Genomic DNA, 21,825 nt, shown 5'->3' with positions numbered 1-21,825 from the left:
AGATGTTTAGTCAAAATATCCTTGAAAACTTTCCACACAACACTGGAGCCAGAAATGAATGAAAAACCAAATGCATCATGTGCAAGATTAAAGATTAGAAGAATTTTTCCCACAGAGTAAAAGATATTTGGAACAGATTCCCAACAGCTAATTGTGATTGGCAGTTATAAGGATAACAGTTATGTTTGCATTTTGAGATTCTTGCTGTGATGTGACCATAAGGCTTTTCATATAATTAGGCCAAGGCCAGGCAATTTGATTCTCTCCCAATGACCTCGTGGATCAAGGCACTGCCTAGTATAGTACAAAACTATACAGAGCAGAAGTTCTCAGCTTTTTGTGTGTCTGTGTGTGTGTGTGTTTGTTTGTGTGTCTGTTTGTGTGTGTGTTTGTGTGTCTGTTTGTGTGTTTGTTTGTGTGTCTGTTTGTGTGTGTGTTTGTGTGTCTGTTTGTGTGTGTGTTTGTGTGTCTGTTTGTGTGTTTGTGTGAGTGTATCTGTTTGTGTGTCTGTTTGTGTGTTTGTGTGTGTGTGTCTGCCTTTGATTTGTCACACTGCTTGTCCGACATCTAGTACTGGATGAGCAAAAATTTCCTCCAACTAAATATTCGGAAAACCGAAGCCAGTCCCTGCCACAAGCTCCGTTCCCTTGCCACCGGCTCCATCCCTCTTCCGAGAATCTATTATTAAGGAGGTTGTAGCAGGGCACTTAGAAAATCTCAATGCAATCAGGCAGAGTCAACACGGCTTAGTGAAAGGGAAATCGTGTTTGACTAATTTATTAGAGCTCTTTCAGGAAGTAACAAGCAACGTGGATAAAGGGGATCCTGTGGATTTGTGTACTTGGATTTCCAGAAGGCATTTGACAAGGAGCCATATTAAAGGCTACTACACAAAATAAGAGCTCATGGTGTAGGGGGTAACATATTAGCATGGATAAAGGATTGGTTAGCTAACAGGAAACAGAGAGTAGGCATAAATGGGTCATTTTCAGGTTGGCAAGATGTAACGAGTGGAGTGCCACAGGGATCAGTGCTTGGGCCTCAACTATTTACAATCTATATCAATGACTTGGATGAAGGGACCGAATGTATGGTCACTAAATTTGCTGATGACACAAAGGTAGGTAGGAAAGTAAGTTGTGAAGAGGACATAAGGAGTCTGCAAAGGGATATAGAGAGGTTAAGTGAGTGGGCAAAAATTTGGCAGATGGAGTATAATGTGGGAAAATGTGAACTTGTCCACTTTGGCAGGAGAAATAGACAAGCAGTATATTATTTAAATGGAGAGAGATTGCAGAACTCTGAGGTACAGAGGGATCTGGGTGTCCCAGTACATGAATCACAAAAAGTTAGTATGCAGGTACAGCAAGTGATTAGGAAGGCAAATGGAATGTTGTCATTTACTGCAAGGGGAATGGAATATAAAAGTAGAGATGTTTTGCTACAGTTGTACAGGGCATTGGTGAGACCACATCTAGAATACTGTGTGCAGTTTTGGTTTCCTTATTTAAGAAAGGACATAATTGCTTTGATGTGGAGATGCCGGTGATGGACTGGGGTTGACAATTGTAAACAATTTTACAACACCAAGTTATAGTCCAGCAATTTTATTTTAAATTCACAAGCTTTCGGAGGCTACCTCCTTCGTCACATCGTTCACCTGACGAAGGAGGTAGCCTCCGAAAGCTTGTGAATTTAAAATAAAATTGCTGGACTATAACTTGGTGTTGTAAAATTGTTTACAATAATTGCTTTGGAGGCGGTTCAGAGAAGGTTCACTCGACTGATTCCTGAGATGTGGGGGTTATCTTATGAGGAAAGGTTGGACAAGTTGGGTCTGTATACATTGGAGTTTAGAAGAATGAGAAGTGATCTTACTGAAACATTTTTTTTTTATTCGTTCATGGGATGTGGGCGTCGCTGGCGAGGCCGGCATTTATTGCCCATGCCTAATTGCCCTTGAGAAGGTGGTGGTGAGCCACCTTCTTGAACCGCTGCAGTCAATGTGCTGAAGGTTCTCCCACAGTGCTGTTAGGTAGGGAGTTCCAGGAATTTGACCCAGCGACGATGAAGGAACAGCGATATATTTCCAAGTTGGGATGGTGTATGACTTGGAGGGAAACGTGCAGGTGGTGATGTTCTCATGTTCCTGCTGCTCTTGTCCTTCTAGGTGGTAGAGGTCGCGGGTTTGGGAGGTGCTGTCGAAGAAGCCTTGACAAGCTGCTGCAGTGCATCCTGTGGATGGTACACACTGCAGCCACTGTGCGCCGGTGGTGAAGGGAGTGAATGTTTAGGGTGGTGGATGCGGTGCCAATCAAGCGGGCTGCTTTGTCCTGGATGGTGTTGAGCTTTTTGAGTGTTGTTGGAGCTGCACTCATCCAGGCAAGTGGAGAGTATTCCATCACACTCCTGACTTGTGCCTTGTAGATGGTGGAAAGGCTTTGGGGAGTCAGGAGGTGAGTCACTCGCTGCAGAATACCCAGCCTCTGACCTGCTCTTGTCGCCACGGAATTTATATGGCTGGTCCAGTTAAGTTTCTGGTCAATGGTTACCCCCAGGATGTTGATGGTGGGGGATTCGGCGATGGTAATGCCGTATAAGATCCTGAGGGGATTAGAAGGGGTAGATGTTTCCCCTTGTGGGAGAGACTAGAACTAGGGGCCACAGTTTAAAAATAAGGGGTCTCCCATTAAGATGGAGATGAGGAGAATTTTTTTCTCTCAGAAGGTCGTGAGTCTGTAGATCAGTCAGGGTTTTCTCTGCTGCTTGTTATCCAATGAGCCCCTGCTGGAAAGTATGCGAGCACAGACAACCATTGAGTAAACCATCAGTCTCAGCAGCATACATGTCAGCCTAGAAAACTAGCACAAGCTGACTAATAGCTTCAAAAGGTGACAGCACCCCCAAAAAACTGAAATAGTCCTAAATATTGGCTTATGACACGTGAAAATATGCAGTTACACTGAAATGCAGTGAGTCATTAACTTCTTTACCCAGAGGGTGGTTAGAATGTGGAGCTTGCTACCACATGGAGTAGTTGAGGCGAATAGCAATAGATGCATTTAAGGGGATGCTGGATAAGTACATGAGGAAGAAAGGAATAGAAGGAAATGCTGATAGGGTTAGATGAAGTAGGGTGGGAGGAGACTCGTGTGGAACATAAACACTGGCATAGACCAGTTGGGCTGAATGACTTGTTTTTGTGCTGTAAATTCTATGTAATCTCGTAACTTAAGCTGCAGGTATAACCAATAGTCCATCACTTGTATTACAGGAGAAAATCTAAAGTACATGAAAGTGTATTTTGCATTAATAGCGGATTTAAAATTTTCTGAAGGAGATACAAACACTGTAAGCATGAGATATATCTTCTTGGGCCAAAAAATATTCATATTTGACATTTTATCTGACACCTTTTGTAGCATTTTGGATTCAAATGTATTTCTGCCGTCAAAGCTAAACAAATATTCTGGGGGGGGGTTAGAGACATTTTAAGTATAGAAATAAAGAGGTTGTACAGATTTACGTTGCTGACCTGACTCAAACATACTTCCTGATAAAGCAATAAAGCCACACTGTGCTAGAAGACCACCCACTCATCATCAACAAGCAGAACATCTATAATTTTTAAAGATTATACCCGTTTGGAATTTTCTATTTCAATCCTTGTTTGTTTTTTATAAGAAGCTATTTTTAACATCTGAACACAAATAGCTGGTACAACTCACCGAGTGGAACATTCTATAGCAAAAAAGCAAGTTAAAAAGAATGAGTCTATCATAATCAGTGTTTAACATGTAGAAATCTTTCATCTCTTGGAATCTACTGTACCTTCTGGATCACTTAATCCAGATCCAAAAGCTTCACTGAAGCCCCAATTTTAACTCAGGGTGGAAATCAGGCAGGCGGGTGAGGGGCGAGCGAGATGCTCCCAGTGACATTTTTTCTCTCTCTTCCCTCCATGGCTTAGTGTCTATTTCCCTGTCTTCTTCTGGGACATTTATTTAGTTAAAGATGCTATACAAACGCAAGTTGTTGTTGTCGATGCATCGGCTCCATTAATCACGGTGAAGGAAGTTTGAATGCTCCACCAGCTGGCACTGATTATTATCCACAGAGGTGGACATAAGATTATAGGGACTGGCATGCTTGTATCAGGGCCTTTACCTCATTATTGCTGGCCCATGGAAGCAGAGCTGTCAACAGCGGATGGAAGCCTGTTGGGAGTGACACTTCCATATCAAAAGATGAGTGAGGCCGTGTGAAGTGGGGCTTACTTTTCACAGTAAGATGCATTGGCCCTGATTACATATTCTCACCAAAAATGAGTGAGCATGACAAGTTTGGAAAACCAGCAACGTTAGTTATCATCTTATTCTTAAACAATTACAATATTTTTGAAAAGAGCAAGGTTGACCAATATGAACCCTGTCATTTTGCAAGAGCCTGAGATCATTTGTGGGAACTTGTGATCTGCCCGCCAACTGCTCCAAGGCTTGATACTCTTGCCAAGTTTACATTAAAGACGGGTGATATTAAGAATCATAGAAAAGTTACAGCAAGGAAGGAGGCCATTCGGCCCATCGAGTCCGCACTGGCTCTATGCAAGAGCAATCCAGCTAGCCCCACTCCCCCACCCAATCCCCGTAGCCCTGCAACTTTTTTCCTTTCAAGTACTTATCCAGTTCCCTTTTGAAGGCCATGTATGAATCTGCCTCCAGCATCCCCTCGGGCAGTGCATTCCAGATCCAGAAGGTTTCGATTCAATGTTTTTAATACACTAACAATATTTTCAAACCTCTTTGGTGAAATACACCTCCTGTTTTCTCTCAGGTGGACGTAAAAGATCCCATGGCACTATTCGAAGTTGAGCATGGGGGTTCTCCCCAGTGTCCTGGCCAACATTTCTCCTTCAACAAATATCACCCAAAAAAAACAGATTATCTGGTCATTATCACATTGCTGTTTGTGGGACCTTGCTGTGCGAATGTTGGCTGCTGCATTTCCTACATTACAACAGTGACTACACTTCAAAAAGTACTTCATTGGCTGTAAAGCGCTTTGGGACATCCTGAGATCATGAAAGGCGCTATATAAATGCAAGTCTTTCTTTTCTTTCTTTTTAAAATGGACGCGCCGCTGTTTGCTGAGGTCTCCTTGATTTCACAAGGGTCAACAACATGCAACACAGGGCAAGTCCTACTGCCCGAGTAAGCCAGTTGGGCAAATTATGATCAAAATCCAGGTGGCAGACACGGGGGCCACACAAAGCTGCAGCACCTGTGCAGAAGAGTTGTGTTGTAGTAAATTGAGCTCATCTAAAACTCTGCTGCCCGTGCCCTAACTCGCACCAAGTCCCATTCACCCTTCACCTCTACGCCTGCTGACCTACATTGGTTCACGGTCTGGGAACGCCTCGATTTTAAAATTCTCATCCTTGCGTTCAAATCCCTCCATGGCCTCGACCCTCCTCCAGCCCTACAACTCTCAGAGATCTCTGTGCTCCTCCAATTCTGGTCCTTCCGCATCCCTGATTTTCATCGCTCCACCATTGGCGGCCATACCTTCAGCTGCCTAGGCCCTAAGCTCTGTAATTCCCTCCCTAAACCTGTCTGCCTCTCTACTTCTCTCTCCTCCTTTAAGACGCTCCTGAAAACCTACCTCTTTGACCAAGCTTTTGGTCACCTGTCCTAATATCTTCTTATGTGGCTCAGTGTTAAATTTTGTTTGATAATGGTCCTGTGAAGCGCCTTGGGATGTTTTACTACGTTAAAGGTGCTATATAAATGCAAGTTGTTGTTGTTGTAGTGGCTCACAGGGGCACTGAAGAGCATGGAAAGTTTTAATCTGTGCTGATTTCTACTTGGAAACATAAACAAATGGACACCCACACCTATCATGGTCAAATAACCTGCCAGCAGTCACTGTCTAGCCTTGTACGTGAAGACTAGCTACTTGGGCAAGGTGCCATAGAGGAGTCAGTGCCCGCGGAAGTGTACCATAACATGAGTCATTATTACCTCAAGGAGAGGAGGTAGCAAATGTGGAAAAAATTGGAGAATTTGTTTTTGCAAAAATCATCATCTCCACTGTTTAAATATTTAAATGTGTACAATTTAAATACAGTAGTTCACAATATAAAAATACAAACTCGCCATTACAGCAGAAAGAGGCTTTGGTAGTGTTGGAATGAACAGCGTTTACAAATCGAGCCCAAAATGACCAAATTCAGAGCTGACTGAGTTTATACATTGTGCAGCATCCTGTGCCAGCTTGATGAAAGTGGTGTAAATTGCTGAAAAGCAGACATATCTTTAGTCCAGAGTGTTAACTCCACCTTTTCGGTATAGATTTCTTGAGAGCAGCCTGAAATAAAATTCATGGGAACAAAAGGGGAGTTGATGTTTGTGAGACTTGGCAGGTTTCTCTTTCCTCTGTTATGAAATATCATAAAAAAACTGCCTTCTCCATATTTAATGAGCCTGTCAGATTGATAGCCCTCTCCTGAGCTGCAATTGTAGGACTGTGGTCACTGAGTCACCAGCTTGCTTTAAGAACTGAAACTTTAGTTTCCCAGATAGGACATAAGACAGAAGCCAATTGTCTAGTGTTTCATGGAAACTTTATAATAATCTAATTTATGTCTTTAAATGAAATTCAGAACCTCAGACATTGTACTTTTGACTAACAAGGAATTTATATAAAACTATAAAAGCAATTGGATCCGACTTGCAGGAAAGACCATGACCTAGAAATTCGATGGCACCGCGCCCTTTTTCAGGCACAAAACGGGTGCCTGAGCATCTCATATGGTAGGTGGGGCACACGCTCTCATTAATCACCGGAAGTCGCTGCCCACCATATTGGTTAAGGCAGAAAAAGAGGCATCCAGGGTCTGGACCTGAGGCATTAGGCCCTTTGCATATGTAACTAGGGGGCCTAACAAATGATTGAGGCCCCTTTTGCAAAATTGAGCTGCCCTGAACGCAGACGACACCAGGCCAGCTGCATTCAGGAAAACATGGTCGAGATGCAGCCTAAAGAATGGCCCTTAAAGAGACTGCTGGAGGCCGCTGCCAAAAAGGTAAGTTTTTGTAAAAATCGTTACCTGACTGTGTAGCCAGGAGGAGCTGGAACGGACCTCCTGGCTACATTGCAGTGCCGAAACACTGTTGCCGGATCCCGCTCGCCTCCTTCTTGATCGCCTCCCCCTTCCCGATCGCTCCCTCCTTCAAGATCGCTTCCCCTCCTCCCACGAGTGACCTGAGGGCCACTGCTGGTGACACAATAGCCTGAAATTGAAATCCTCTTCACTGACCAGGTGCCTGGGAATGCCCAGCAGGCACCTGCAGCTCGCCAGTCTCATGTAAATGAGGCCCGTGACCCAATATAAGGTGTGCCTCGGGCCTACCAGTTCCAGCGCAGAGTCCATTTCCTGCGTCCAGTTCACACCGGCAGGCTGGTGCGAACCAATTTCTTGGCCCCTATGTTTGTGTTTACATGCGGCAGGTAACTCAGCTTTTGCCTGCAGAGTAATTTTAGGAAGAGAAAAGTTACAGATTTGGAGAAACACTGATAACGGATACTGAAGGAGATAAAAACAGAAAATGCTGGAGAAGCTCAGCAAGTGAGGCAGCATCTGTGGAGAAAGAAACAGAGTTAACGTTTCAGGTCGAAGATCTTTCCTCAGAACTGGAAGATGTTAAAAGAGCAAGTACAGAGCCAGGGAAAGGGAGGGGAGGGGAGCAATGAACAAAAGGGAAGGTCTGTGATAGGGTAGAGGGCACGAGTGATTAAATGACAAAAGGGATGATGTATGTCAGGTGGGGATCAGCCATGAGGCCCTCCACAGTCAAAAAGCCCGTTGACTCTCACTGCCTAGACTCACATATGAAGAGTGATCACTTGGGCGAGGTGGCAAAGGGAAGGTGGTGCCCATGAAACCATTGCCCATCCTTCAGGAAAGAAAACAGAAAGTTAACCAGTTTTGCCAAGCTCCATTTGTAAAATAAATCATATCAAAAGGCTGCATGACCCACAACCTCTCCTGTTTTGTTTACTGAACCTGTTTACACATGCCAGACTTATCATAAGTTTTAAATAATGTATTCAGTGAGTGTGTGAAATCCTGGTAAATGAATGTTTAGTGGCCCGTGTTAATACACTGCTTTTGATAAGACAATTGCACTCCTTATGAATGTCATCATACTTCAAGGGCACTGAGCATATTGACAGCTGCAGGGCATGCTGACAGAATCAAGTATAAAAAGAATCAAAAGTCTGGAATAACAGCAGAAAATACTGGAAATACACAACAGATCAGTCAACATCTCTGTCCCTATCACCATGCTGACAGCACTTGCAGGAAGAAATAGGTCCACAAACAGGATTTTAAAATGTCACAAATTAAAACTATATTCATTACTTAGGAGCATTTAAGGGTGTAACCTAATCAAATCTGAGGTGCAAATCATGGTACAAACTGTTCCAGTTTAGGTTTATGATGTCATGTGAACCCCCACCCCATTAGATTAGATTAGATTTCTGACTCATTCACTGGATATCAATTCTTTTCGATTTATTGAATGCATTTTGTAAAACACCCGTTAGGAGGCACTGGGTTGCCCCTGTGTCATCAAACAAAATATCTGAAAAAAGTGCCCTCTTTTTAAAGGGGCACAACTAATAAAACAAAAATCATGAAAAAGACAAAGGAAACTCAACAATTTGAATAATAATATTTCCACCCGTGTCTAGTACACACTCCAGTCCCTGCGGTGCCCATCGGTCGCGGAAGGCTTCAAGCGTACCAGCAGACCCAGGGTGTTCCTTCTCCACGGCATGCAATGATTGTTATCCTTGGAATTCACCTCTTGTTAAGTCAACCCTTCACTGGCAATTAGAGCACATGATATGCCTTTCAGGTGGTTGCAGCAGTAATTAGTATATAACTTAAATATAGGCTTGTTTGCTCTTGTTTGGGGTGAGTGAGGTAACATACATTTTGTGTTCTGGAAGTTGAATAGCTGGTGGTGTGTTTTAGTATTTGTGACTTGGGGCATGATTTTAGCTGGGAGCCAGGAATCCAGCCCATCTTTAGATATTCGTGTGGGGAACCCGGGAGCCAAATGAGTGCGAGGCAATCTGTGATCACAACTCAATTGAAGGTAAGTATTTGTGCTTCCGGGTTTCCCACGCACCAGTCAGCCAGATTGACAGGGTGCTGGCAGTCAAGAGTGAAAAGAGCCACGGGGAGTTGGAGAGTGGGGGAGGGAGGGAGGGATTGATTGTGAGATTGTGAGATTATGGGCCCTGTGAGAAATCAGGGAGGTGGGGGGACATGGACGACATCGGATGGGCCTTGGATAAAATCGGGGGGGGGGGTCCAGCATCAGAAGATTGGTGGGGGGGTGCTCCAACATCAGAGGATCGGGGGGGGGGGGGGTCCTAGCGTAGGAAAATCAGGAGGGTCCAGCGTCGGAAAAGCAGGGGGATCGATCATCAGAAGGTCGGGGGGGATCCATCGTCGGAAGATCGGGAGGGGTCTAAGCAAGAGAAGAGCTGGGGGATCCATCGTCGGAAGATCTGGGGGGTCCATCGTCAGGAGATCGTGGGGTCCATCATCGGAAGAGCAGGGGGATCCATCGTCGGAAGATCGGGTGAGACGGTCCATCGTCGGAAGATCGGGGTGGGGTGGGTCCCAGCAAGAGAAGATCAGGGGGGATCCATCGTCGGAAGATCAGGGGGGATCCATCGTCGGAAGATCAGGGGGGATCCATCGTCGGAAGATCAGGGGGGATCCATCGTCGGAAGATCAGGGGGGATCCATCGTCGGAAGAGCAGGGGGATCCATCGTCGGAAGATCGGGTGAGACGGTCCATCGTCGGAAGATCGGGGTGGGGTGGGTCCCAGCAAGAGAAGATCAGGGGGGATCCATCGTCGGAAGATCAGGGGGGATCCATCGTCGGAAGATCAGGGGGGATCCATCATCGGAAGAGCAGGGGGATCCATCGTCGGAAGATCGGGTGAGACGGTCCATCGTCGGAAGATCGGGGTGGGGTGGGTCCCAGCAAGAGAAGATCAGGGGGATCCATCGTTGGAAGATCGGGGGGGGGGTCCATCATCGGAAGAGCGGGGAGATCCACCGTTGGAAAATCGGGAGGGGGTCCATCGTCGGACGAGCAGGGAGGGGGTCCATCGCCGGAAGATCAGGAGGGTCCAGCATCGGAAGATTGGAGGGGTCCAGCATCGGGTGGGGGGGGGGTTGTTGGCCCATTCCGGGGGTCCTGTCGCGCCAGGTGAGCTTGTGGGGCCTGGATGAAACACTCCTGCTCCTCCGGGCCCACAGGCAGTGCAATGAAGGCACTCACCTCATGGATCCGGCCCTTCCCACTTGCTATCACCTGACATGAATCAGGAGCGATGGGAAACCCAAACAAGTAAGGTAAATTTGTTTTACTTCTGTAATACACAAAAATTAAGTACCACAGCTATTTCGGCCCGCGGATTTAAGTAGAGGGGGGTCTTCTGAGTTTCTGTTGCATGCGTGCACCTGGGTCAGACCCGAAAGTGGAGCCAGGATGCGGTCCTGCTCCAAAAATCCACTATTTTTACTTCCCACCCACCCTCAACCCACCTGTTCTTGGGGGATAAAATTACCCCCTTGATCTCTGTGAAGATTTACTTTTACATTAAGTTTCATGTTGTTGAGCGATTCTGGCTTCCTTTTATTATCTGAATGAATTGTTATTTCTCAGCACCTTGTGTGTAATCTTGGCGATTGGTGGGTGGGAGGGTGGGGAGATGAGAAATCAAGCTGTTTCTGTTCCATTTTAGCTAACTGTAACCTGTGTAGTGTGCACAATTTGTAAAGTGGATATTTCATACTCAGCAACAGGCTAGTTTTAACCTTTAGGCTGCCAGCATAGAATCATAGAAAGGTTACAGCACGGAAGGAGGCCATTCGGCCCATTGAGTCCTCGCTGGCTCTATGCAAGAACAATCCAGCTAGTCCCACTCCCCCGCCCTTTCCTCGTAGCCCTGCAATTTTTTTCCTTTCAAGTACTTATCCAGTTCCCTTTTGCAGGCCGTGATTGAATCTGCCTCCACAGCCCCCTCGGGCAGTGCTTTCCAGATCCTAACCACTCGCTGTGTAAAAAAAGCAGGGCTTGGAAAGTCAGAGTGTTAAATTGGGCGGTGTAGTGCCCATTTTGTAGGCGCTACACGGACACCTAAGCCCCGAAAATGGCGTCCGAGATGTGCGCGCACACTTCCTGCGTGACGTGCGCAGGACGCCATCTTGAAAAAGGTCTAACAAATGGCAGCAGTATGTAGAGCAGCGAGATTATGGCGTAGATCAGTGTGCAACGCTGATTTGAAGTAGCTGGTGGCATTTTCAAACTCCCCACTCCAGTCAATGCATTGTCCTAAACTTGCACACCTGAACAGGAGTTAAAGGGCATGAAGGACACCCCCCACCAGCGCTATTTAAAGAGAGCAAGCAGGAGTTACAGGTAAATTGCTGGATTAGTTATTCTGGCACAATTGTGGATGTTTGTGGAAGTTTCCTATATTGGAGAAAGTTGCACTATTATATAGAAAGTGGTCTGGCTGGTCGTGCAGTGCAGTTAGTGGCATTTAAAATATTGTGCTGAACAAGGTTGCTGCCAGACATGGGTGGCCTGCTAGGGCCTCCTCTGGGAATTGAACATGACTAGGAGCATCCAGAGAGGCCACGCAGAACAGGACAAGCTGCCAGAAGAGGAAGGAGGAGGCGCAGAGCACTCAGCAGGAGGCCACATCCAACGAGGGCCTTCAGGGACCAATTGTCTTACCTCAACTTCAACAACAACCAGCGCATCCGACGGCTGCGGTTCACAGAAGAGGTCGTGACTGAGATTTGTCAACTGCTGCAGCCACAACTGCAGCCTCAGAGCAGGGCAAGGACAGCATTGGCTGTGGTTGTCAAGGTAACCATGGTGCGTAATTTTTACGGCTCTTGCTCCTTTCAGGCTGCTGCTGACGATATAAGCAACATCTCGCAGTTTGCAATGCACTCCTGTATAAGGGAGGCATGATGTGGAAATGCCGGTGATGGACTGGGGTGGACAAATGTAAGGAATCTTGTATAACCTGGTGTCGTAAGATTCCTTACATCTGTATAAGGGAGGTCACTGAAGCTCTGTACGTACTCACAAACAGGTTGCTGCACAACCTCGTCATAATGAGGGAATAGCCCTTGCCACAGCCTGTCCAGCGAGAACCTGAGCACGAGGCAGAGGAGGAGGAGGAAGTGGACAAGGAGGAGGAAGTGGAGGAAGAGGTAGGGAGGCAACAAAGTAGACAGGCCCTGTTTGCCAGGGCTCTGCCTGATCAGATGATTAATGAGCGATACCAGTAACCTCAACGACACCTCCCCATTCACCAACAGTCCCACACTCCTTACCTTTCCGCTCCCACAAGACCATCAAATCATCCTACTTATGATTACACATTGCTTCCTCTCTCAGCTCATCGCAGAAATGAAAACCACCACCAAATACAAATTCATAACCACATTTATAGGAACATAGGAACAGGAGTAGGCCATTCAGCCCCTCGTGCCTGCTCCGCCATTTGATAAGATCATGGCTGATCTGTGATCTAACTCCATATACCTGCCTTTGGCCCATATCCCTTAATACCTTTGGTTGCCAAAAAACTATCTATCTCAGATTTAAATTTAGCAATTGAGCTAGTATCAATTGCCGTTTGCGGAAGCGTGATCCAAACTTCTACCTTTTGTGTGTAGAAATGTTTTCTAATCTCGCTCCTGAAAGGTCTGGCTCTAATTTTTAGACTGTGCCCCCTACTCCTAGAATCCCCAACCAGCGGAAATAGTTTCTCTCTATCCACCCTATCCGTTTCCCTTAATATCTTATAAACTTCGATCAGATCACCCCTTAACCTTCGAAACTGTAGAGAATACAACCCCAATTTGTGTAATCTCTCCTCGTAACTTAACCCTTGAAATCCATGTATAGATTTACACGTGAAATGATTCAAACAAACTAACACTATTCATCCCTGTGCATTCCCTCAGTACCTGCCGATCGTGTGCCTTTACCTATCCTAGTGCTCCTATGAGGTGCATCCCCAGTGGTTGGAGCATGGAAGGTGGGAGGTTGCTGACCTTCAGTTGAGGAGCGTACAGGTGGCCTTGGAGGATGACCTCGAGCAGCTCTGGCTGGAAGGGCAGGGATGGGAGCAGGAATGCTGTCACCCTGAGAGAGGACAGCAGGTTGGTCTTCCATGGCGCCAGTGCCATTTCCCGGGCTGATGCCTCAGCAATCCTGGTGATCTGCTGGAGAACAGATTGCTGGAGTGCTGTGACACCATGGAAGCAAGAGCCACGATAGCAGCAGCCTGAGCCTGTAAGACAGCAGTCTGAGCTTCCAAATGCAGCAGTCAGACCTTGGATGGCAGATGATTTTGCTGCAATGGAAGCTGTGACATCAGTCATCAGACGCTGCATCATGGTGGGTTCCACAGGTGCGCTGATGGAGGTGACCACCTGTTCCATGTTGGAAAGGATGGGCTCCAAGCTCTGCGCAAAGCCCTGTGCCAAGTTGGAGCTGGACTCCTCTATGCCTCTTGTCATTGTGCAAAGGGTTTCCGACAGGCTTTCCAGTACACCTAGCATTTGGCTGTGCATGCCCATCAACCGTCTTCTGTAGCCTGGCCCATCGAAGTCCTCATCTGATTCCTCTACAGCAGAACCAGTGTGCGACCTCACCCTCCAGTGAGCTGGTACCTGTGGTATCCGTTCCCCCCCGCCCCGGCTCCTGTGCACCTGTGCCTGGTGTCTCTCCATGTGCAGATCCCTCCTCTAACCTAGCCTCTAAAGTACATGCGTGTCAGGTCTCTGAGTTAGTGGCTGTGAATATGAGATCGAGTGATGGTGTACCTTCATCATCATGGTCGTCTGCCTCAGCCTCCTCTGACGGTGCCGGTTCCAGTTCTTGGGTATCTGAAATGGCAAAGGGACACGGGTTCAGTTATGGTGAGGGGAGAGGAGTAAGTAAGACGTGCGTTCTCACATCTGCAGCACGTGATGCATAAGAGGTTGTGGGATGAGGGAGAAGTGGGATGTGAGAAGGAGGATTAGGTATACAGAGACCCTCATCATCGATACCTCCAGCTCCACCAGTGGCCACGGCTGCAACGAGGGTCCGATGATAGACAGTACTGTCTCTCCATGGGGGTGGGGACGTGTAGGCGTGCCTGAATGAAAGAAAACGAGGAACAGCACCTCATCTTTCGTTTAGGCGCTTTACAACCTTTCAGATTCAACATTGATTTCAATAACTTCACATCATAACCACTGCTCCCATTTTTTCGGTCAGCTAGTGCTGGTAATGGTTCTGCTGCTGCCATTTGCAGCTACTCCTGATCAATCTTTTGTTTCTTAACCTGTCCCATTACCACCTTCCTTGCCTTGCACCATCGTCCCTTTTGTCATTTAATCACTCGTGCCCTCTACCCTATCAGACCTTCCCTTTTGTTCTTTCCTCCCCGCCCCTCCCCCCCCCCTTTCCCTGGCTCTGTACTTGCTCAAAAACTTTAACTCTTTAACATCTTCCCGTTCAGATGAATGGTCTTTGACCTGAAACGTTAACTCTGTTTTTTTTCTCCACATCATGTTTTTTTCTCCACAGATGCTGCCTCACTTGCTGAGCTTCTCCAGCATTTTCTCTCTTTATTTCCCACAGTTCTTTCTTGCTGCCTACTGTTCTATGCCACCTTCTCCTGCAAGAAAGAGGGAAGTGTGTCAGTGAGTGTCGTGCAAGGTGTTTGGGTGATGTGGCTGTCATGGTGGAATAGCTGCCAGTGTTTGTCATAGAGTCATAGAGTTATACAGCACGGATAGAGGCCCTTCGGCCCATCGTGTCCGCGCCGGCCATCAAGTCCTGTCTACTCTAATCCCATATTCCAGCATTTGGTCCGTAGCCTTGTATGCTATGGCATTTCAAGTGCTCATCCAAATGCTTCTTGAATGTTGTGAGGGTTCCTGCCTCCACAACCCTCTCAGGCAGTGAGTTCCAGACTCCAACCACCCTCTGGGTGAAAAAGTTCCTTCTCAAATCCCCTCTAAACCTCCCACCTTTTACCTTGAATCTATGCCCCCTTGTTATAGAACCCTCAACGAAGGGAAAAAGCTCCTTAGTATCCATCCTATCTGTGCCCCTCATAATTTTGTACACCTCAATCATGTCCCCCCTCAGCCTCCTCTGCTCCAAGGAAAACAAACCCAATCTTCCCAGTCTCTCTTCATAGCTGAAGCGCTCCAGCCCTGGTAACATCCTGGTGAATCTCCTCTGCACCCTCTCCAAAGCGATCACATCCTTCCTGTAGTGTGGCGACCAGAACTGCACACAGTACTCCAGCTGTGGCCTAACCAGTGTTTTATACAGCTCCATCATAACCTCCTTGCTCTTATATTCTATGCCTCGGCTAATAAAGGCAAGTATCCCATATGCCTTCTTTACCACCTTATCTACCTGTTCCGCCGCCTTCAGGGATCTGTGAACTTGCACACCAAGATCCCTCTGTCTTGCCTAGGGTCCTCCCATTCATTGTGTATTCCCTTGCCTTGTTAGTCCCTCCAAAGTGCATCACCTCGCACTTTTCCGGGTTAAATTCCATTTGCCACTGTTCCGCCCATCTGACCAACCCATCTATATCGTCCTGCAGACTGAGGCTATCCTCCTCGCTATTTACCACCCTACCAATTTTTGTATCATCAGCGAACTTACTGATCATACCTTTTACATTCATATCCAAGTCGTTAATGTAGACCACAAACAGCAAGGGACCCAGCACCGATCCCTGTGGTACCCCACTGGCCACAGGCTTCCAGTCACAAAAACAACCTTCAACCATCACCCTCTGCCTTCTGCCACTAAGCCATTTTTGTATCCAAAGTGCCAAGGCACCCTGGATTCCATGGGCTCGTACCTTCTTGACCAGTCTCCTGTGGGGGACTTTATCGAAGGCCTTACTGAAATCCATGTATACCACATCCACTGCGTTACCCTCATCCACACGCCTAGTCACCCCCTCAAAAAATTCAATCAAATTAGTCAGACATGATCTTCCCTTGACAAAGCCATGTTGACTATCCCTGATTCTCCAAGTGGAGACTAATTTTGTCCTTCAGAATTTTTTCCAATAATTTTCCTACCACTGATGTTAGGGTGATCTGTGAGTTGTGGGTGTGCGGTTTGCAAGAGTTGTAATGTGTGAGGGTGAGAGGAAGCATCTGATTTGAAGAGTTGTGTACTGATGGAAAGAGTTTGTAGGTAGTTGGATGATGGGGGTGTAGTGTGTGGAGCAGTGGATGCGGCTAGTGGTGCAGTTGGTAGGAGATGCCACTTGACAGTTGCACTCATTCACCTTGACCATTCGTGTCAAATCAATGAATTTCTTCCTGCACCGCATTCACGTGCATGGTGCAATGCTCCTGGCATTTACCTCAATATATTGTTTTTTGTTGCCCAGATCTGAACATAGTATTCCAGATGGGGTCTGACCAAGGATCTGTACAACTAAATTATCACTTCCTCGCTTTTGAATTCCAACCCCCTTGAGATAGAGGCCAACATTCCATTAGCCTTTTTGATTACCTTTTTGTATCTGTGCACTAACTTTTAGTGATTTTTGTACATTGGTACCTAAATTCATTTGCTCCTCTACAGTTCCTGGTGTCTCACCATTAAGAAAGTATTCCGATCTGTCTTTCTCAGATTCAAAGTCGATGGTCTCACACTTTCTCATATGGAACTCCATCTGCTATAGTTTTGCCCACTCACTTAGCCTGTCCATGTTCCTTTGTAACTTCCTACCCCCATCCACACAATTTACTGTGCCTCCTAATTTAATTTGGAAATACAATTCCCTATTCCTTCACCACAGTCACTAATATATATGGTGAAAAGCAGAGGCCCCTGTATAGATCCCTGGAGAACTTGTCATATCCCACCAATCAGAAAATGACGCTTTATCCCTACTGTCTGTCTCCTACATCCCAACCAATTACTGACCAATGTCACAAGTTTACCTCCAATACCATGTGCTTTCAATCTTGCTAATAATCTCTATATAGCTCCTCAGGTACTGTCTCCCTCCACTTCCAATCTACCGACATCACCACCCTCCTCAAAAAACCCACCCTTGATCTCTGTCCTTGCAAACTACCACCCCATCTCCCACCTCCCTTTCCTCCCCAAAGTCCTTGAACGTGTTGTCATCTCCCAAATCCATCTTCCCCGCAACTCCATGTTTGAATCCCTCCAATCAGGTTTCCGCCCTGCCACAAATGACATCCTATATGACTGTGACCACAGTAAACTATCCCTCCTCATCCTTCTCGACCTGTCTGCAGACTTTGACACAGCTGAGCATATCATCCTCCTCCAACGCCTCTCCTCCATCGTCCAGCTGGGTGGGACTGTGCTCGCCTGGTTCCATTCTTATCTATCCAGTCGTAGCCAGAGAATCACCTGCAATGGCTTCTCTTCCCGCTTCTGCACCTTTACCTCTACCTCTGGAGTCCCCCAAGGATCTAACCTTGGTCCCCTCATATTTCTCATCTACATGCTGCCCCTCAGCAACATCTTCCGAAAACATAACGTCAGTTTTCACATGTACGCTGATGACACCCCGCTCTACCTCACCACCACCTCCCTCGACCCCTCCACTGTCTCTGATTTGTCACACTGCTTGTCTGACATCCAGTACTGGATGAGCAAAAATTTCCTTCAACTATATATTGGGAAGGCCAAAGTCATTGGGTTAAATTTTAACCCCCAAGAACGGGTGGGTTGGGGGCGGGTGGGGAGTAAAAATACTCAGTTTTCAGAGCGGGACCGCATCCCGGCTCCAACACGCCCACTTCTGGGTTTAACCCAGGCAGGTTTGTCTGCGTGTGGACAGCAGATACCAGGAAGTCTCGCCCCCACTTAAAGCCGGCAGGCCGATACTTAAAAGGGCAATGTACCTCATTGAGATACTTCAGGTACTTAATATTTTGTGTATTGGAACATTAAAATGAATTTAACCTTACCCGTTTGGGTTTCCCATCACTTCCGAATCACATCAGGTGAAAGCAGGTGGGAAGGGACGGATCCATGAGGCGAATGTCTTTGTTGCACTGCTTGTGGGCCCAGAGGAGCAGGACTGCTTCATCCAGGCCCAACTAGCTCACCTGGCTGACAGGAACCCCGCGATCGGCGGACCCCCCCCCCCCCACCCCCCGCCCAGATGCTGAAACCGCCCCCCCCCCCCCCCCCAATCTCCGTTGCTGTCTGACCACCCCCACCCCCCAATGTCGTCCACGTCCCCCCCCCACCCCCCAACTCCTGATTTTCTAGGAGCCCGATGTTCTCTCTCTTCCTCCCGCACCCCCCCCCCCCCCCCCCCTCTGATTTGCAGCTCCTTTCACTGTCGACAGGTAGCCAGCCTGTCAATCTGGCTGCCTGGCGCATGGGAAAGCCAGAAGTTCAAATACTTACCTTTAATTGAGTTGCGATCGCAGATTGTGATGCATTTGATTCGCTTCCAGGTTCCCCGCGTGAGTATCTGTGGACGCGTGGGATACCCGGCTCAAAGTAAAGATCATCCCCATTGTTTTCGGTCCCTGTCACAAACTCTGTTCCCTAGCCACCGACTCCATCCCTCTCCCTGGCGACTGTCTGAGGCTGAAGCAGATCGTTTGCAACCTTGGTGTCCTAATTGACCCTGAGATGAGCTCCTGACCGCATATCCACTCCATCGCCAAGACCGCCTACTTCCACCTCCGTAACATCGCCCGTCTCCGCCCCTGCCTCAGCTCATCTGCTGCTTAAACCCTCATTCATGCCTTTGTTACCTCCGGACTTGAATATTCCAATGACCTCCTGGCCGGCCTCCCATTTTCTACCCTCCATTAACTTAAAAGGGCAATGTACCTCATTGAGATACTTCAAGTACTTAATATTTTGTGTATTGGAACATTAAAATGAATTTAACCTTACCCGTTTGGGTTTCTCGTATCCTAACTCGCACCAAGCCCCGTTCACCCATCACCCCTGTGCTCGCTGACCTACATTGGTTCCTGGTCTGGGAACGCCTCGATTTTAAAATTCTCATCCTTGTTTTCAAATGCCCTCATGGCCTCACCCCTCCCTATCTCTGTAACCTCCTCCAGCCCTACAACCCTCCGAGAACTCTGTGCTCCTCCAATTCTTGCCTTTTGCACATCCCTGATTTTAATCACTCCACCTTTCACCATTGACAGCCGTGCCTTCAGCTGCTTAGGCCCTAAGCTCTGGAATTCCCTCCCTAAACCTCTCTACCTCTCTGCCTCTCTACCTCTCTCTCTTCCTTTAAGACACTCCTTAAAACCTACGTCTTGGACCAAGCTTTTGGTCACTTGTCCTAATATCTCCTTATGTGGCTCCTGTGAAGCGCCTTGGGACATTTTATTATGCTAAAGGCGCTATATAAATGCAAGTTTTTGTTATATGGAACCTTATCAAATGCCTCCTGGAAATCCATACAGATAACATCCATAGACACTTCCCTATCCATCATGCAAGTGACCTCAAAAAATTCAACTATATTAGTCAGACATGACCTACTCTCTTTGATCAACTGATACCTGTCCAACTATTCATTCACTCCATCTCTGATGATAGATTCCAGTAACATCCCCACAATTGATCTTAAACTGACAGGTCTATAGTTACCTGTTTTTTTTCTTTCCTTCGTTCTTAAATAATGGAGTAACATTTGCAATTTTCTAATCCAGACGCACAATTGCTGAATCTAGAGAGCTTTGGTATATAATGACTAATGAATCTGCAATTTCCTCACCTATTTTTTTAATCCCCTGGGGTGAAAATCATCAAGTCCTGGAGATTTGTCTACCTTAAGTCCCATTATTTTCTCCATTACTATTTTAATAGCTTGAGAACACAGACGTTTCATGATCTAACTAGAAAGGGAAAAGGTCAGTACAAAAACTACAAGATCGGATTGGATTATGGCAGATTTTAGAAAAATGAGGATCAAGCTAGCTGAGGTAGAAGGAGAAATTGGCACAAGAGACTGTAGAGCAACAGTGGTATGTCTTTTAAAAAGAGATTGCAAAGGGAGAGAATACGTATATTCCATTAAAAAAGGAAACTACCAGTAGTTTTAGGATGCCATAGATAAATAAGGAGGCTCGACACCAAGTGAAATTGAAGAAGAGGTCGCAAAAGGACTACAAAATTAATAATGATAAAAAAAATGAAGAATATGCAAAAAAATATTAAGAGCAGGATAAAGAAAGCAAAGAAAAAGTATAGAATCATTGAATCATACAGCACAGAAAGAGGCCATTTGGCCCATCGTGCCTGTGCCGGCTCTTTGAAAGAGCTATCCAATTAGCCCCACTCCACTGCTCTTTCCCCATAGTATGAGGAACAAAATACAAAAAACATCAAAAGCAACGATAAAGTATTTACATCAGTAAAAAGAGAACTGTTAAGAGTGAGGTGGGATTCTCGAGAGGAGAGGATTGTCAATTTGTAGCCGATGATCAAAAAATAGCGGAGGTATTGAATAAATACTTCGCATTGAATAGGATATTGGAGAGGAGGTGAATCCTGAAGTGGTTGAGTGAGCTGAGCGATATTATGACGGATAAAAGGAAAATTTTAAATAAGTTAGTTAGGCTAAAGGAATGTAAGGAATCTTACAACACCAGGTTATAGTCCAACAGTTTTATTTGAAAATCACAAGCTTTCGGAGGCTTTCTCCTTCGTCAGGTGAGTGTGGGATTCCTTGAATGTTACCGCATTTATAGTCAGAGAACAATACCTGGTGATTGCAGATAATCTTTCCAACTGCCCGTTGTCAAGGCAATCAAAGTGTTCAGACAGAGAGATGTTACAGACAGGACCACCGAATATACAAATGGCCAGAACAAAAGACAGAGAGAGAGAGAGAGAAAGAAACATCCGAAAGGAAGAGAAAGACAGAGAATGACCCGTTGTATTAGAAACAGATAACTTTTTTTCGCTGGTGGGGTTACGTGTAGCGTGACATGAACCCACGATCCCGGTTGAGGCCGTCCTCATGGGTGCGGAACTTGGCTATCAATTTCTGCTCAACGATTTTGCGTTGTCGTGTGTCTCGAAGGCCGCCTTGGAGAACGCTTACCCGATGATCGGTGGCTGAATGTCCCTGACTGCTGAAGTGTTCCCCGACTGGGAGGGAACCCTCCTGTCTGGCGATTGTTGCGCGGTGTCCGTTCATCCGTTGTCGCAGTGTCTGCATGGTCTCACCAATGTACCATGCTCCGGGACATCCTTTCCTGCAATGTATGAGGTAGACAACGTTGGCCGAGTCACAGGAGTATGAACCATGTACCTGGTGGGTGGTGTTCTCTCGTGTGATGGTGGTATCTGTGTCGATGATCTGGCATGTCTTGCAGAGGTTACCGTGGCAGGGTTGTGTGGTGTCGTGGACGCTGTTCTCCTGAAAGCTGGGTAATTTGCTGCGAACGATGGTCTGTTTGAGGTTGGGTGGCTGTTTGAAGGCGAGTAGTGGAGGTGTGGGGATGGCCTTAGCGAGGTGTTCGTCGTCATCGATGACATGTTGAAGGCTGCGGAGAACATGGCATAGTTTCTCCGCTCCGGGGAAGTACTGGACGATGAAGGGTACTCTGTTGGTTGCGTCCCATGTTAGTCTTCTGAGGAGGTCTATGCGATTTTTCGCTGTGGCCCATCGGAACTGTCGATTGACGAGTCGAGCGTCATA

At 46.7% G+C, this 21,825-nt stretch overlaps 1 long non-coding RNA gene across 1 annotated transcript in view; it reads right to left on the bottom strand.

Moving 5' to 3' along the window:
* LOC137334397 (uncharacterized) overlaps positions 1-21,825 on the bottom strand; it is a 98,209-nt gene that overhangs the window by 54,334 nt on the left and 22,050 nt on the right. The window contains exon 2 of the long non-coding RNA XR_010966137.1: positions 13,946-14,008. This is a non-coding gene — a long non-coding RNA (uncharacterized lncRNA). The remainder of the gene's footprint in view (positions 1-13,945; positions 14,009-21,825) is intronic.

Source organism: Heptranchias perlo, chromosome 2 (assembly GCF_035084215.1).
Source record: "Heptranchias perlo isolate sHepPer1 chromosome 2, sHepPer1.hap1, whole genome shotgun sequence".
Lineage (NCBI taxonomy): Eukaryota > Metazoa > Chordata > Chondrichthyes > Hexanchiformes > Hexanchidae > Heptranchias > Heptranchias perlo.
The sequence above is the reverse complement of the archived record's forward strand: the minus strand, read 5'-3'. Positions and strand labels throughout refer to the sequence as shown.